The sequence below is a fragment of the Procambarus clarkii genome, chromosome 67 (assembly GCF_040958095.1).
Source record: "Procambarus clarkii isolate CNS0578487 chromosome 67, FALCON_Pclarkii_2.0, whole genome shotgun sequence".
In the NCBI taxonomy this organism is placed as follows: Eukaryota; Metazoa; Arthropoda; class Malacostraca; order Decapoda; family Cambaridae; genus Procambarus; species Procambarus clarkii.
Window position 1 is genome coordinate 20,942,575 of NC_091216.1, and position 14,877 is coordinate 20,957,451.

General features: G+C 39.4%; 1 protein-coding gene across 6 annotated transcripts in view; it reads right to left on the reverse strand.

The window, feature by feature from the left end:
* The window catches only part of LOC123767736 (lysosomal-trafficking regulator), a 154,513-nt gene extending 140,843 nt beyond the window's left edge, over nucleotides 1-13,670 (reverse strand). For 4 of the 6 annotated variants that reach the window (XR_011223929.1, XM_045757696.2, XM_045757692.2 and 1 more), the window contains exon 1: nucleotides 13,530-13,650. The gene's annotated coding sequence lies outside the window, so the exon portion shown is untranslated. Of the gene's footprint in view, nucleotides 1-12,874; nucleotides 13,003-13,529 lie in introns of those variants that run through there. The other 2 variants (XM_045757693.2, XM_045757694.2) reach the window with 2 other exon arrangements.
* Nucleotides 13,671-14,877: the final 1,207 nt, after the last annotated feature.

The window sequence follows — 14,877 nt, forward strand, 5'->3', positions numbered from 1 at the left end:
ACCCTTGCATTGCCACACCAACAGCAGAGTCATAGCATGATGTGCAAAATTTATGGATTCTCAAATCTCGGTGAATGAAATCTAGCAAAAAAAAAAAAAAAAAAAACATACGCACTACGCATATAAATTCATATGCAGACGATAAGTTACCATAACGTGTCTGAAGATATGACCACCAAACCACTCACTAGAAGATGAGGAGACAACGACGTTTCAGTCCGTCCTGGACCATTATCAAATCGATTGTGATTGGAGTAAAGGAGGCACGGGCATACGTAAGGCATGAGAGAGGTGGTTTGCCTTGCTTACCCCTTATATTTTATCAACTGTGCCTATTTTTAAGCTAAACGAAATTTCTTTCATCCCAAACCTATTTCTAACACTATTAGCACTGTGCTCTGCCTTCCCTTCATATCTGAACTCGAAAATCTCATTAATCTCCTTTGTCGTCTTGACATAAAGCTCACCTTTCAACAAACTAACACTTCATAGTACAGTAATCTGATTCACACTGCCGCTCCTGCTTCCAATGCTGTTGGTGTCTACTCTATTTCCTGCTCATCTTGTCCTCTCCAATACTTTGGGGGAACTGGCCATAGACTAAATGACAGATTTAAGGAACACACGACAGACAGACACAAACAATGCTCTCTTCTGTCATGTTAGGGACTCGAATCAAGCTATTGATTGGTCTTTTTCTAAAATAATATGTCATGCCTCTGCTCTTCACAGATGCCATCTTGTCGAATCGGCTCTGATACACAAGGTACCCAACATGAACCTGAATCCTGGGTCTATTGCTGTTGACTTCCTATTCACAGTACATACTCAAATGCTCTAATCTTCTAACAAACATGACCTGACAAGCTTACCTCCCTTTTTTCTTTCTTTTTCTTCCCCTCATATTCTTACGTTCCCTTTCTTCCGCCACCCTATTATTACACCCATTCCATCCGTACCCCTTTTGCTTCTAGTTCTTACCTTTTTGCCTTGCTTTTTCCCCCTAGAAATTACCTCCTCTCACCTGCTCCTCACCTCACTTTTGCCTAACTTATGCTTGTGCCTCCCTCGCTCCCATCGCAATCGACTTGATAATGGTCCAGGACGGACAAAAACATTGTTGTCTCCTCATCTTCTGGTGTGTGGTTTGATCAACATATAAATTCATGAATCAAATGTATACCAGGAATAATTAATAATCATCAAATATAACAAATCTAGTGAAACAAACACAGTATTCCAAACTATTAAATACTTAAATGTACTTACTAAAGTAGAATATTTATTTTCATAAATATTCATTCCCAAGTTTTACATCATGCAATGTTGAAAGAAACTTTTGAATCATTCTAGAACAACTGTACAAAAAGTTTGAGGCATGTGGTAGACCTGAAGCAAAGAGGCAGCAATGGTGCATTTATATTGTTAATTATATTAATGGGAGATAGATAATAATTACAGTACAGTATTGTAATTCATTTTGTCAGGGACAGGAAGCTTGTGTATTCTTGTTAATATATGTATGTGTAATTACCTAAGTGTACTGTAGTTACAGGATGAGAGCTACTCTCATGGTGCCCTGTCTTTCCAATACTCTTTGTCATATAACACTTTGAAACTACTGTATGATGCATATTTGTGTCCTTTACAATATGTATACAGTAGAATGTTCATAATGTTCCATGGAACTATGACATGTGTCAGTAATGTGTCCACAATAAATGCTTAGTCGCAATATTACTTGTTACAAATTCACAAAAATTACATTATGTACAGTTTCACACACTATTTACACAGTAACATACTGTATTACACACTCAAACATTACATCTTGGGTAGAAGTGACCATGTGTTTTTGGGAACAAAGTATGCAATGCGTTATAATCTGTAAGAATATGAGGTTGAAGCAGTTGAAAAGCCTGATTTCAGGAGAGGTCATTATGGGGAACTCAGACATTTCTTTAAGGAATTTGACTGGAAAGATCTGCTGTTAGGATATGAAGTAAATGAGATGTATGACAAGTTTTGTGAAATATATGATAAAGGCACAAAATAATTTATACCAAAGCAGAGATGCAGAACCAGGAAACAGGATTGGTTCGACAGAAATTGCGAAAGGGCCAGAGACCAAAAGACACAAAAATGGAATCAATATAGAAAGAGGCCAAACCCCCAAGCATACCAGTGATACAAAGATGCAAAAAACAACTACACGGCAGTGAGGAAAGAGGAAGAAAGAAATTTTGAAAAAGGGATTGTGGACAAATGTAAAACAGAACCAGGTCTATTCTATAAATTCATAAACAACAAATTGCAGGTAAAGGATCATATTCAGAGATTGAAAATTGGAAATTTCATTTACAGAAACCCAGATTCTTCAAAGAAATGGATTTTAGCATACACTTTTTATTTTAAACCAACGATTTATGTTACATTAAAGATACAAGTTGAGAACAATATCTGTTTATGACAAATGTTCATTTGCCAGTTTCCATGTAGATTATTACTGGAACCGTAATATACTTTCTGACCATCATAAATATCTAGATAACTTTCCAAGGTTTGAGATGTCTCATACCATTAAAAGAGGTTTGTGGGTGGTTGAGGTCTCATGGTAAGGACTGTGCACACACATTGTTAGAAGCTAAAGTTTTCAATGAACACCCGATATTAGAAACCTCCCCAAATTTTGGAAAAAGGCAAATATAGTCCTAATATATAAAATAAGAGACAGAAAGGAGGCAATAAATTACAGACCAGTGTCACTGACAAGTATTTTGTGTAGTGACAAAAAATAATCAAGTTGAGAATAATTGAACATCTGGAGAGTGTTAATTTCGTGAATTACACACATCTGGAGAGTATCTTCGGGTCCCGGTAGTACAGTCGGGTTCGTTCTCAACGCATAATCAAGAATTCCAGGTCCAAGTCCTGGGCAGGACAGAAATGGATTGGCACATTTCCTTTCACCTAATACCACTGTTCACCTAGCAGTAAGTAGGCACTCAGGAGTTAGTCAGCTTGTTGTGGAGTGGCATCCTAAAGTGTATGAATACACTCTGGCTTCCTGTACCCCAACACAATGAATTATGGAATCAAATTTGCAACAAATGGGCAGCATGGTTTTATAAAGGAAAAATTGTCCCTGGCAAACTTCAGTTCTATGTCAAGGTTACTAAAATAAGGCAAGAAAAATGAAGGCTGGATAGACTATTTTCCTAGAGTGTCAAAAAGCATTTGATACTGTTACTTGTGAAAGGTTGGTGTTCAAGATGAAGAAGCAAGAGGGGTATAATTGGGAAGACACTGAACTGAGTAAGGCTCTACCAGAAGGACAGAAAATGGAGTCACAGTCAGAAATAAGGCATCATGGAGGAAGGGGGAATAATTTATAATAAATAATAATAATTTAACAGTAAGAAGTGACATTCTTTAAGGGTCAGTAATAGGCCCTCCTACTATTCCTAATTTATGTGAATGACCTACCTGAGGGTGTAAGCTCACACATGTCAATATTTGTAGATGACAAAAAAAAAATAGTGAGGCATGTAAAAAACCAATTAGGACTGCAAAAGGTTACAGAATGACTGTGACAAACTCTAGGAGTGGGCAAAAAATGGTTGCTAGACTTTAATCAAACAAGTGTAAAATAATAAAGATAGGAAAGGGAGAAAGGAGAACATAAGGTATATACACCATAAGGGAAAAGCAACTGCAGGAATCTTGTAGAGAAAATGATTTGAGAGTGGATAATTCCAACAGTATCTCCACACACACAAACAGGATAGCATCAGCAGCACATGGGATACTGGCAAACATTAGAATGCCATTTAGAAATCTAAACCAGGGTTCTTTCAGGGCAATATACACCTGTAGCCTTTGTTAGACCATTACCAAAATATGCAGCACTGACCTCTAATCTACACCTTGTGAAGCATAGAACCAAAATTGAAAGAGTACAAAGGTTTGCAACAAGATTAGTCCGAGATCTAAAAACACTTAAGCTATTTTAAGGGAGCTAACCCTCATGACTCTGGAGAGAAGAAACAGTAGGGACATGACTGCAACATACAGGATACTAAGTGGAAGTGACAAGGTGGACATGGACAGCCTCTCTAAAGTGAGAGAAAGTAGGGCAAGTGGACATACATGAAAGCTGGAAATGCAAATATGTTGAAGAAGTGTAAGGATATACTTGTACCATGTATGGGTGGTCAACAAGCAGAATGCATTGACAGAAGCAGAATGACAGAAGCAACAAGCAGAATGCATTGCACCTCTTCATTCAGTGCATTCTACAACCTTGTGGAAGCCACCTCTATCCATAACTTTAAAGTCAGGTTCAACAGAAGCATTTGAATGTCAAAACACTGTAGTTAAATAATAATGCACCAGGTACAGCAAGGTTACTAGGTGCAGCATATGGAGCTAGACTCGGTTCCCCTCTAAACACTAACATGTATGTACTGGTAGGTAAGTACAGATAGACACGACTGACAGGCTGTGACAGACAGACTATTACACAGCAACATAGCCAGTGACAAAGGCTGTGGGTCAAAGAGACAAACTGTTAGACTGTGACAAAGATAATGTGAAAGACAGTGACAGATAAAGTTACAATGACACAAAGAAAGACAACCACACAATAAAGGAAGGAAAGGTACTGCTGAAAGAAAGAAATTAAAGAATGACAGGTTAGGGGGAAATTATGTGCACTAATGTATACCTGCTTTTGTGTGTCCAGCAGCTTCCTTAAAAAATATGAAATTATTAAAAGCAGTTAGAAACTGAATGTACAATACTTAGTCATGGCAGGCGATTGCCAAGTCATTTCACACAAACGGCCACTTATATGGCTGCTATGTTGAAGGGTTTCTCCACAGCATTCTTATCAGTCACTTACAATACAATACAATGTTTATTCAAAAGAGTGTGTGTACAAAGAACATAGGAGTAATGTACAAGTTGAAGGGACAGGAGTTACACACACTATGAAGCCACTATTACACAGAGAGTTTCGGGCAAGTCTAGGACAAGTTCACCAATGGTGCTATTTTATTTTATATAAAAATGGTTGAAAGAATAGTGTAAAAGTAAATTTTGCCTTAGAATTAAAGTGTCTACCATAAAGTAAAATGCCTAACTAAAGTAATTTATTCCCTGTACATACAAACCACATTCGTTTTCAAATGTCAAAAAATAACATTTAAAGTCATTCATGCAAACCACCAAAAAACAAAAGTACAAGAAATTATTGTATAGTACTGAAATTATGCATTTTTCTTGATACCTGTACTGTACTGTATATGATATTTGAGTGCTACCATGCTGGGACCCTTTTATTTATTAATTTGTTTTATAATGTCAATCTGTACATCAGTGTTAGTCTGCTTAAATATAAGCAGACATAAGGCTGTCTTAAATAAGTCTGCTTAAATATAAATATGATATATATCCCATAAGGTTAGGCATTAAGAGTCATCTGCAAAGATGACTGCATGGTCAGCAATATTATACATTGTGAATAAACAACTGGTTATTATAACTTATTAAAAGGAACTTCTGGAACCGTTCTTATTACACTGCACAGTGACACCTCAGCTTATAAATGCCCCTTTTTACGAACTTTTCGAGTTACGAGCCCAATTTCTTCGTAAAATCCGAATCGGGTTGCGAACTTTACCTCAGGTAAAGTAGATTGTTGATATGCGTATGGCAGACCTAGCAGTTTGGAACAGTGACCACGCCTCAGTTTACCAGTGCCTCCCGTCTAGTGATAATCGCACTTGAATTCTTTGTGAAGAATTTCAGTGTTTTTCAGATTTTTGGGTATTTGAACATGAAAGTTATTATTACATATCTCACCATGGGTCCCAAGAAAGCTAGTGGTAAGGTTCAATTCAAGAAAACACACGTGAGGATTACCATAGAGGAAAAACAAGAGATCATTCGTAAACATGAAAATGGTACACGGGTTGTTGAACTAGTTAGGCAGTACAACAAATCTATGTCAACAACATGCACTTTAATTGCTAAGAAAAAGGACTTTATGAGTGCTAAAGTGGCAAAAGGTGTATCAGCGATCATGAAACAAAGAATGCAAACATTTGAGGATGTTGAAAAGTTTTTATTAATTTATATAATTAATTTTAATTATACTTGTCGTATAATTTTATTATACGACAAGAAGTTAGGAGGTGATAGCATTTCGGAGGTCATCATTTGTGAAAAAGCAAGGCTATTGCATGAAGACCTTTAAAAAAAAAAAACTGGAACGAGTGATGCAGATACGAAAGAATTTAAGGCAAGCAGGGGATGGTTTGAGAAATTTAGAAAAAGAAGTGGCATTCATAGTGTTGTGAGAGTTGTGAGTGTTGAGAGTTGGAGGAGGAACACAGCGAAGAACTGACCACCAAAGAACTCCTAGCCTTTCACAAGGAGCAGCAACAAGAGGTAGCTGAGGAAATATCTTCAGGGGAGGAGGAGGCAGTACAGAATGTCCCTTACTCAACAATTAAGAAGTGGTGTAGACTATGGGAAGAAATGCAAACTTTTGTTGAAAGGACTCGCCCTGAGCAAGCTGTAGTAGGCTGTTGCCTTAACCTTTTTAATGACAATGTGATGCCTCACTAAAGACAGGTGTTACAATGTTGGGAAATATAAGCCTCTATGGATAGATTTTTAGTGAGAAAAACAAGCAGTGAGCCACAAGCAGGTCCTAGTGGTATGCAGGCAAAATGTACCAGAGAGAATACCCCAGAGAAGTCGTCATTGCCTGATGTTATAATGGAATGGGACTTCCCTTCCGAACACTAACAGGGATAGCAGACAAATGTAAAACAGAACCAGGCCTATTCTACAAATTCATAAACAACAAATTATAGGTAAAGGATATTCAGAGGTTGAAAATGGGAAACAGATTCACAGAAAATGAAAAGGAAATGTGTGAAACATTAAATGAAAAGTTCCAAGGTGTGTTTGTACAAAATGAAATCTTCAGGGAACCAGACAATAAGAATTCCAGAGAACAACATTGAATACACAGAAGTGTCTAGAGACGAAGTGGAAAATAAGTAAGAACAAAGCAGTTGGCCCAGATGGAGTTTCACCATGGGTTCTGAGAGAATGTGCACCCGAGCTCAGCATTCCACTTCACATGATTTTTCAGACATCCCTGTGTAGTCGTAGAAGATGCGTGGAAAAAGGCTAACATAGTTCCAATCTACAAAAGTGGCAGCAGGAAAGACCCCCCCTCAATTATAGACCTGTATCATTGACCTGTAGTCAAAATAATGGAAAAAATGATTAAAACTAAATGGTAGAACACCTGGAGACAAACAAAATAATATCAGATCATCAGTGTGGTTTTCGATCTGGAAAGATCCTGTATAACAAACTTACTCAGTTTCTATGATCGAACCACAGAGATTTTACAGGAAAGAGATAGTTGGGTTGACTGCATCTACCTGGACCTAAAAAAGGCTTTCGATAGAGTTCCACAAAAGACGTTGTTCTGGAAACTGGAACACTTTGGAGGGGTGACAGGTAAGCTGCTAACATGGATGAAAAATTTCTGACTGATAGAAAAATGAGAGCAGTAATCAGAGGAAGTGTATCAGATTGGAGAAATGTCACAGAGTACCTCAGGGTTCAGTTCTTGCATCGGTAATGTTCATTGTCTATATAAACGATCTACTAAATGGAATACAGAATTATATGAACATGTTTGCTGATGATGCTAAGATAATAGGGAAGATTAGAAACTTATATGATTGTCATGCCCTTCAAGAAGACCTGGACAGAATAAGTACGGTATATGGAGCACCACTTGGCAAATGGAATTTAATGTAAATAAATGCCATGTTATGGAATGTGGAATAGGAGAACAAAGACCCCACACAACCTATAAATTATGTGAGAAATCTTTAAATACATGGATGGCGAAATACTAAAGAAATTGTTCACAACTTTTGTTAGACCAAAGCTGGAATGTGCAGCGGTTGTATGGTGTCCATATCTTAAGCAGCACATCAACAAACTGGAAAAGGTGCAAAGATATGCCACTAAGTGGCTCGCAGAACTGAAAGACAAGAGCTATGAAAAGAGGTTAGAGGCATTAAATATGCCAAACTAGAAGACAGAAGAAAAAGGGGTGATATGATCACTACATACAAAATAGTAACAGGAATTGATAAAATTGATAGGGAAGATTTCCTGAGACCTGGAACTTCAAGAACAAGAGGTCATAGATTTAACAGACAATTTTTCTCGACTGACGAACTTTCACTCGATTAGCAAGCATTCCCGCTGGTTCTCGGACACCTCCGACGACAGTGTTGTTGTTTCGCAAGACTATTTTTCCACGTGACGCACTCGGTGCCAGAACAGATTACATTCGTTAATCGAGGTGCCACTGTAATTATACTTAGGTAATTGCTAACACCTCTCCTCCCCCCAGCCCTTACCGTCTTCCATACGCCAACAAGAGTCATCAATAAAGGTAAGCAATAACTTGTACATACTTTAGTACTAAAGATTTGGGTGAATGAGGTATAAAATTTACCTTAACGTTAATATTTTTGGAAGTGTGGAACAGATTAATTCAATTTACATTATTTCTTATGGGAAAATTCACTTCGGTTTACAAATTTTCGGGTTACGAACCGTCTCTGGGAATGGATTAAATTCGTAAATGGAGGGACAACTGTACTTCTAAAACACATTGAAATATGAAAGGTCTCCAGATGGTTGCTGGCCATCAGACTATTGCCAACATTTTATTATCATGCATTAATCAAAATACTCTTCAAACATCATAAATGCAAAGGAAATATGGGAATGCGATCGACCCAAAACCCAAGTACAGTAAAACTGGCCAGAGATTACAGGTGAAGAAAAAAAATGTCTTTATTAAAGAGAAAAGATGGAAATGTGGTAAACTGTAGTTTCAAGAAGGTCAACAAATCATGAATTAGTACCCAAGTGCCCAAGGCAGCTCAGATCACCTAGGAGTCCAACCAACCTCAATCACATACTGCCTTCAAGGTACACTCGAATCCCACACAAAATGTAGATCAACACAGGGCCTACAATACAATATAGGCAGTACAGGGAGCTACTGGGGATACCCAGAGAAGGGTTGTTCATTACATTCAGCACTTAATTTCTAGACTTCCTCTTAGTAGCTTCCTGGTGCATACTCCCAATGCAGGAAACTCTGCATTGGGAGTATGTAACTCTGCAGTAATCCCAACTGCAGGTTTCCTCTCCCAATGGGAGAGGAAACCATTTTTGGGTCAAAAGAAATGCAATACAATATTAATCAAGGTACAAGACAGACGAGCTGACCCACCGGGGAAAAAAGCACGAAACCCAGGGCTTGGGGAAGGAAGGAACCGAGTGCTTGGAAAGGTGCTGATGATCTACACAGGCACAGTGGAGATTGGTAACTTCTAACAAATGACTACCTGAGCCCCCGAGCTCAGATATTTGTCAAGTCACATTAGTAAAGAATGTAATACTGGATAATGGCTACATGCTTGTGAACATTACAAGTACTTGGATACTATGAGGCTGTTTGAAATGAATCACCAAATAGATAACCTAAGAGAGTCTGGTCTTGGAGCAAGGCACCAAGGAAACATGATTGACAATGACAACCACAGCTTGAGAAGCATGGGTAACATGCAAATAATACCACAAAGCAGCAAAAGGACAGAGAATATGATGTACCTCTGGCCAGACTTAGTATCTACCTTGAGGTTACCTTGAGATGATTTCGGCGCTTTTTAGTGTCCCCGCGGCCCGGTCCTCGACCAGGCCTCCACCCCCAGGAAGCAGCCCGTGATAGCTGACTAACACCCAGGTACCTATTTTACTGCTACGTAACAGGGGCATAGGGTGAAAGAAACTCTCCCCATTGTTTCTCGCCGGCGCCCGGGATCGAACCCGGGACCACAGGATCACAAGTCCAGCGTGCTGTCCGCTCGGCCGACTGGCTCCTACCAGTAGTGGATCCTAATAAAAGAATGGGACTCATTCTCAGCCAAAAAGAACACTGCAGGAGATACAGAGCAAGCTATCAAGGATGAATGGAACAAAATCATCTTTTGTATCAAAGAATATTAAGTCAAAAAATGTGAAAACTAGAAGCATGAACTAACAAGGAATCCTTTGCTGAGAGGGACAAAAAATGAGGGAAGGCCAAAAAGCTAAATGACCAAGAAGGTTCAGGAAGTATGAAAGCTAGTCAGAGCTGAAAAATGGCACACAACTTAAAGATGGAAAAACATCCACCCAAAAAGCAAGGAAGAGGGCCTCCAGCAATAATGAACAACAGGAAGCAACAGTATTAGGTACGAGAGAGCACGTCACAAAGAGCCTGAATAAAAATAACATGACATGACCACTGGCACAGAAACAGAGGACGAATGACAAAATGAAAGAAAATTCAGAAGAATTGCCAAGCCATTTCATACTAGCGGCAAGATGAAAAATGCAACACTAAAAAGAGTCATCACCTGAACCCCCATAACGGTAATGTCACAAACAGCTCAAAATCTCCAAATGTGAAGATCAGTGGATAGGCTCGAACCATACATGTAAGCAAGCCCATGAAGCATCTGGAAAAAGGCAGAAATCCAGGAACTGAAGAAAACAGGGTCAACAAGTCTGAACGACTGGAAACCAAGGTAGAACTGGCCAAATGGGAGTGAGAAGAACAACACAGACCACAAAGGTTTGAAACCTGATCAACACAGAATGGAGTAGAAGAAAGAAGTAAAGGACGTCCCACCAAATCTATTCCAAAAGAAAAGCCTCATGAGCGAGAAAAGAAGCAACAAAAAGAGAACTGTTGACTCCATACAGAGGAAAATAAATCCAAGTGAGGACAACCAAATATTTAGGAGAGCCAATGGAAAGATGCCTTGTCCACCTTCCATCCCTTTGAAATCAGACAGAAATAGGAAAGACTGTATGAGAACACTGTACACTCCATGAATATAAACTGCATTGAGGACTAATACCTAGAGATGCTAGAAAGGACAATATCCAAAGAGTTCACCCTCATGCATAAAAGAAGGGAGTGGAACCACCTCATCATGATATGTCAACCACAGGCAGGGAGATCACAACTCCTGGCCAACATGATGAAACCTGGAAACAAATCCCCAGCCAAGGCCTGAGACATCCATGAACAACTCAAGCAATGAAAGGGAAGGGAGCCATGAACTGAACCCACCAAGCCTCAAGAAGAAGACGTTGAATTAAAATCCTACACAAGACTAACAGAGGCTGCAGTGAAGTGAAGTGCTGAACCAGAAAGTGATACAATACCTTCATCAAATCCAGCCCATCAGGAGGACCTCTCGGAAAATATTCAGTTGATAAAAAAAATACTGAGGCCACAACAGGAAGAGTGAGGACCTGTAACACTTGCTAAAGATGGTCCAGCACACCAAGAGCCCTCTAGTATTCTCGCCAAGAGAGAAAAAAAAAAAAAAAAAAAAAAAAGAGAAAATCCTGGAGACCCATGCCAACCCTAACTACAGAGAAGGAATCACCCGAGACTTTGCCAATTAAGAAAGGACACAATGTTAGAGTAGTTTAACAAATGGAATGTATTAGGTAGTGATGTGGTGGAGGCAGACTCCATACACAGATTCAAATGTTGATTTCATAGAGCCCAATAAGCTCGAAAGTCTGTACATCAGTTGATTGACAGTTGAGAGGGGGGGACCTAAGAGCTAAAGCTCAACCCCCCCCCCCACACACACACAAGCACAACTAGGTGCTGGCAAACAACTCTAATGATTTGATGCCCAAACCAGTCAGTCATCAAAGTGTTCCAGAGCCCAACACTGAGGATCCAGATATGATGAGGCACCCCCCAAGTAAACCTTGCCTAAGCAGATGAGCCCAAAAGTGGTAGTAGATGAGGCCCACTTTTGATTCCTAGCCACTTCCTGAACTGCTGGTATATCAGAGCAAGCCAGTAAGCATCCCACTGTTCCAGGGGAAATGAGCCAAGACTGACTAGAAAAAACCTGGCAAACCTAGGAAAAAGTGGTGATCCACGAAGTTAGTCAAAGAATGTGATTATTGAGAAAGTAAAAAGAGGAGTACAAAGCAAGGATTTGGAGAGCCTTCCGTTGAGACTGGAAACAGCCAAGACACAACTCTAATAGTTGAAGTAATAGCAATGACTCCTTTATCAAACTGTGAATGACTGTCCAAATGAAAGGCATAGACATCTGGGAAGGAACCTGTGGTATCTTTCAAGGAAGAGAAAATCAAGCACAATCAAGGAATCAAGACCCTAGCCTACCATAAGGTCTCCAGGATATGTCCACTCACTATCCCAACACTGAAGCTTACCACAAAAGGGTGAAACCTCATCACCCACCAAACCTGTCCAAATTTCATACAGGCACCAACCATGACAATAAAAAAGGTATTGTCAGCTCAACCCACACCAGAGACAAAAGTGCACCATAACCCAAACCTTGTCCAGGAGCCAGGAGTTTCCTAAAATAGCTCACCAAAGAGATAAACATGTAGCACAGAATCTATTGGCACATCACAATGTAGCAGAGAAAAAAGCTTGAGCAAGGAGAAATGTGTAGTTAACTGAGGAAAAAAGAGAAAGGTGGATGAATGAAAAAGTGGGATGGTCTTTGAAAGAGAAGAGCCAGTCTTAATTGAAAAAATTTAAATACTGTACATAAAATTATTATGCATTTTTTAAATAAATATTATGAGACACATGACAAGGGAAACACAGACAAACACAAACACCCATATACAGAAGAATATAACACTGCATAAAAACAAAAAATTGCAATATACAGCAAAAACTATTAATTTATCTTACCACAGAACTGAGATGCATTATCCATAGCACTGCAAAATTCACCATAAATGTATGTCGAATGTAAATACTATCACTTATTAGAACTCAAATTGTATTACATATTTTCTTGTACAGTATTTAACAAGCAAATTCAAATATGCTGTACTGTCAGCCAGCACCTTGCTGCTGAAAACTGTCATTATCCACTTCCACTGAGACACTGTTAAAGACTGCAGTAATTCAACAAAGGAGGTTAAAGTTTGCAAGTGTTGCTGACAAGTTGCTCAGACAGAACACCTGCATGGCCAGGTGTGAGTCAGATACATGAGCAGCACCTGCCTCGGAACAACTAATCGAGGCATCACCGCAGAAGATGCATCAAGTGTGTGGATGCCTGGCCACGAATGTGAAAGATGTCACAACAGCTGCACGGTGGGGATATGTCAGGGGGACAGAAGTAGTGCCAGGCGTGACAGAGTACCATGGCAGAGACAGGGTTAGGTGTGGGAAAGTCAGCTGTCCGAGGATGACTCTCGGAGACGCTGCAGCAGAGGCGGGTCAGGTGATGTTCACGTCTCACCTCTGACACTCTACACTCTCTGTGTAATATGAGCCCCAAGCCACGAGACACACATTCACCACACCCGCACACATACCCACTATACCAGCTACTCACACAAACACTTCCTTGCAAGGATATTGGCCGGGTTAAGGGCCGCACACCTTTAACATTTGATGAATTGTCCAGCTTTGTTTTCCTGCTCGCAGGCCTGCCACTCTCCACCACGCCCACGTCTACCAACATTGCCAATTAACCTGTAATACTCTATATATTAATAATATCAATGTTAACTATCTATTCGACAATAAATATTAAATTGTATATATATTTTCTTTATCTTATGTTAAACAGAGAGTATGCTGTATAAATTATGAAAAATTAATAAACTGGAACGTATATAACCATACAATGACGCAGAAGTCACACTAGCTGACCCCACGATAGTCGTCGCCCCTAAATCAACACAATACTAGCTGACCAATTCTTATATACTATCCAGAACCTGTAGATCGAGATCTATGACTCGGGAGTGGGGGGCGCTACGGACATCTGTCCTTGGCATACAAGGAGCGACAACTCTCCTAAGGTAAGCTCTAGAATCATGCAGGTACTTCCTAGTACACCTGAAGGTTCACCAACCAATTTTACCTCACCTAACCCAACCTAACAATTCAATTCAATTTCTTTCTTTATTATGCACCCCATACCCATCCCGTGGGCGGTGGTGTAAAGGATTACAGAGGCACATAATCGGTTCAGGAACTGAACTCTCTAGTTCGTTTAGCTAAGCAAATAACAATCTTTTGACGATAGTTTCACAATTATTGATGTTATATATACATGTACACATACTCATGCATACATATACATATGCATACATATACATATATACATACACATACATTTCTAATCACCCACACAAATACACACATCAATAATTTTTGTGTCACAAGTGATTCAACAAGAGGCTCACAACAGTCACTATACAAGGCACTTTACATCTATGATGAGTCGCACAGTTACTAGTCTTGCTGCACACCCACCCAACTGGGCGGCAGCTTTACAGTCATGTGCATGCATTACCTACAGTAAGCAAATTTTGGATACTTCGCTAAGATTTCGGGCAGCACATCATTATGAATGAAGTACTTACACATTTCTTGGACACTATTCATGGTATTATCTCTAAATTCGTGCGATTTTTTAATATTCCATTATATAATAACGCAAAGTATGCGAATAGTTCTGCTCACAGAGTTTACATTTAGTCAAATCTACATCAGCAGGTGTTACAAATTCCCAGAGGTACTTGTAGCCTAGCAGTGGTAACATCTAGAAGTCTGCTAACATTATTGGATGACCCATAGACGTGCGGTTCTTCATGCATAATAAAATGATGATAGATGGGGTAACTGGTGTGAATTTCACTTTGCCTCAAGTCTCCGAAATTTAGTTGATGTTC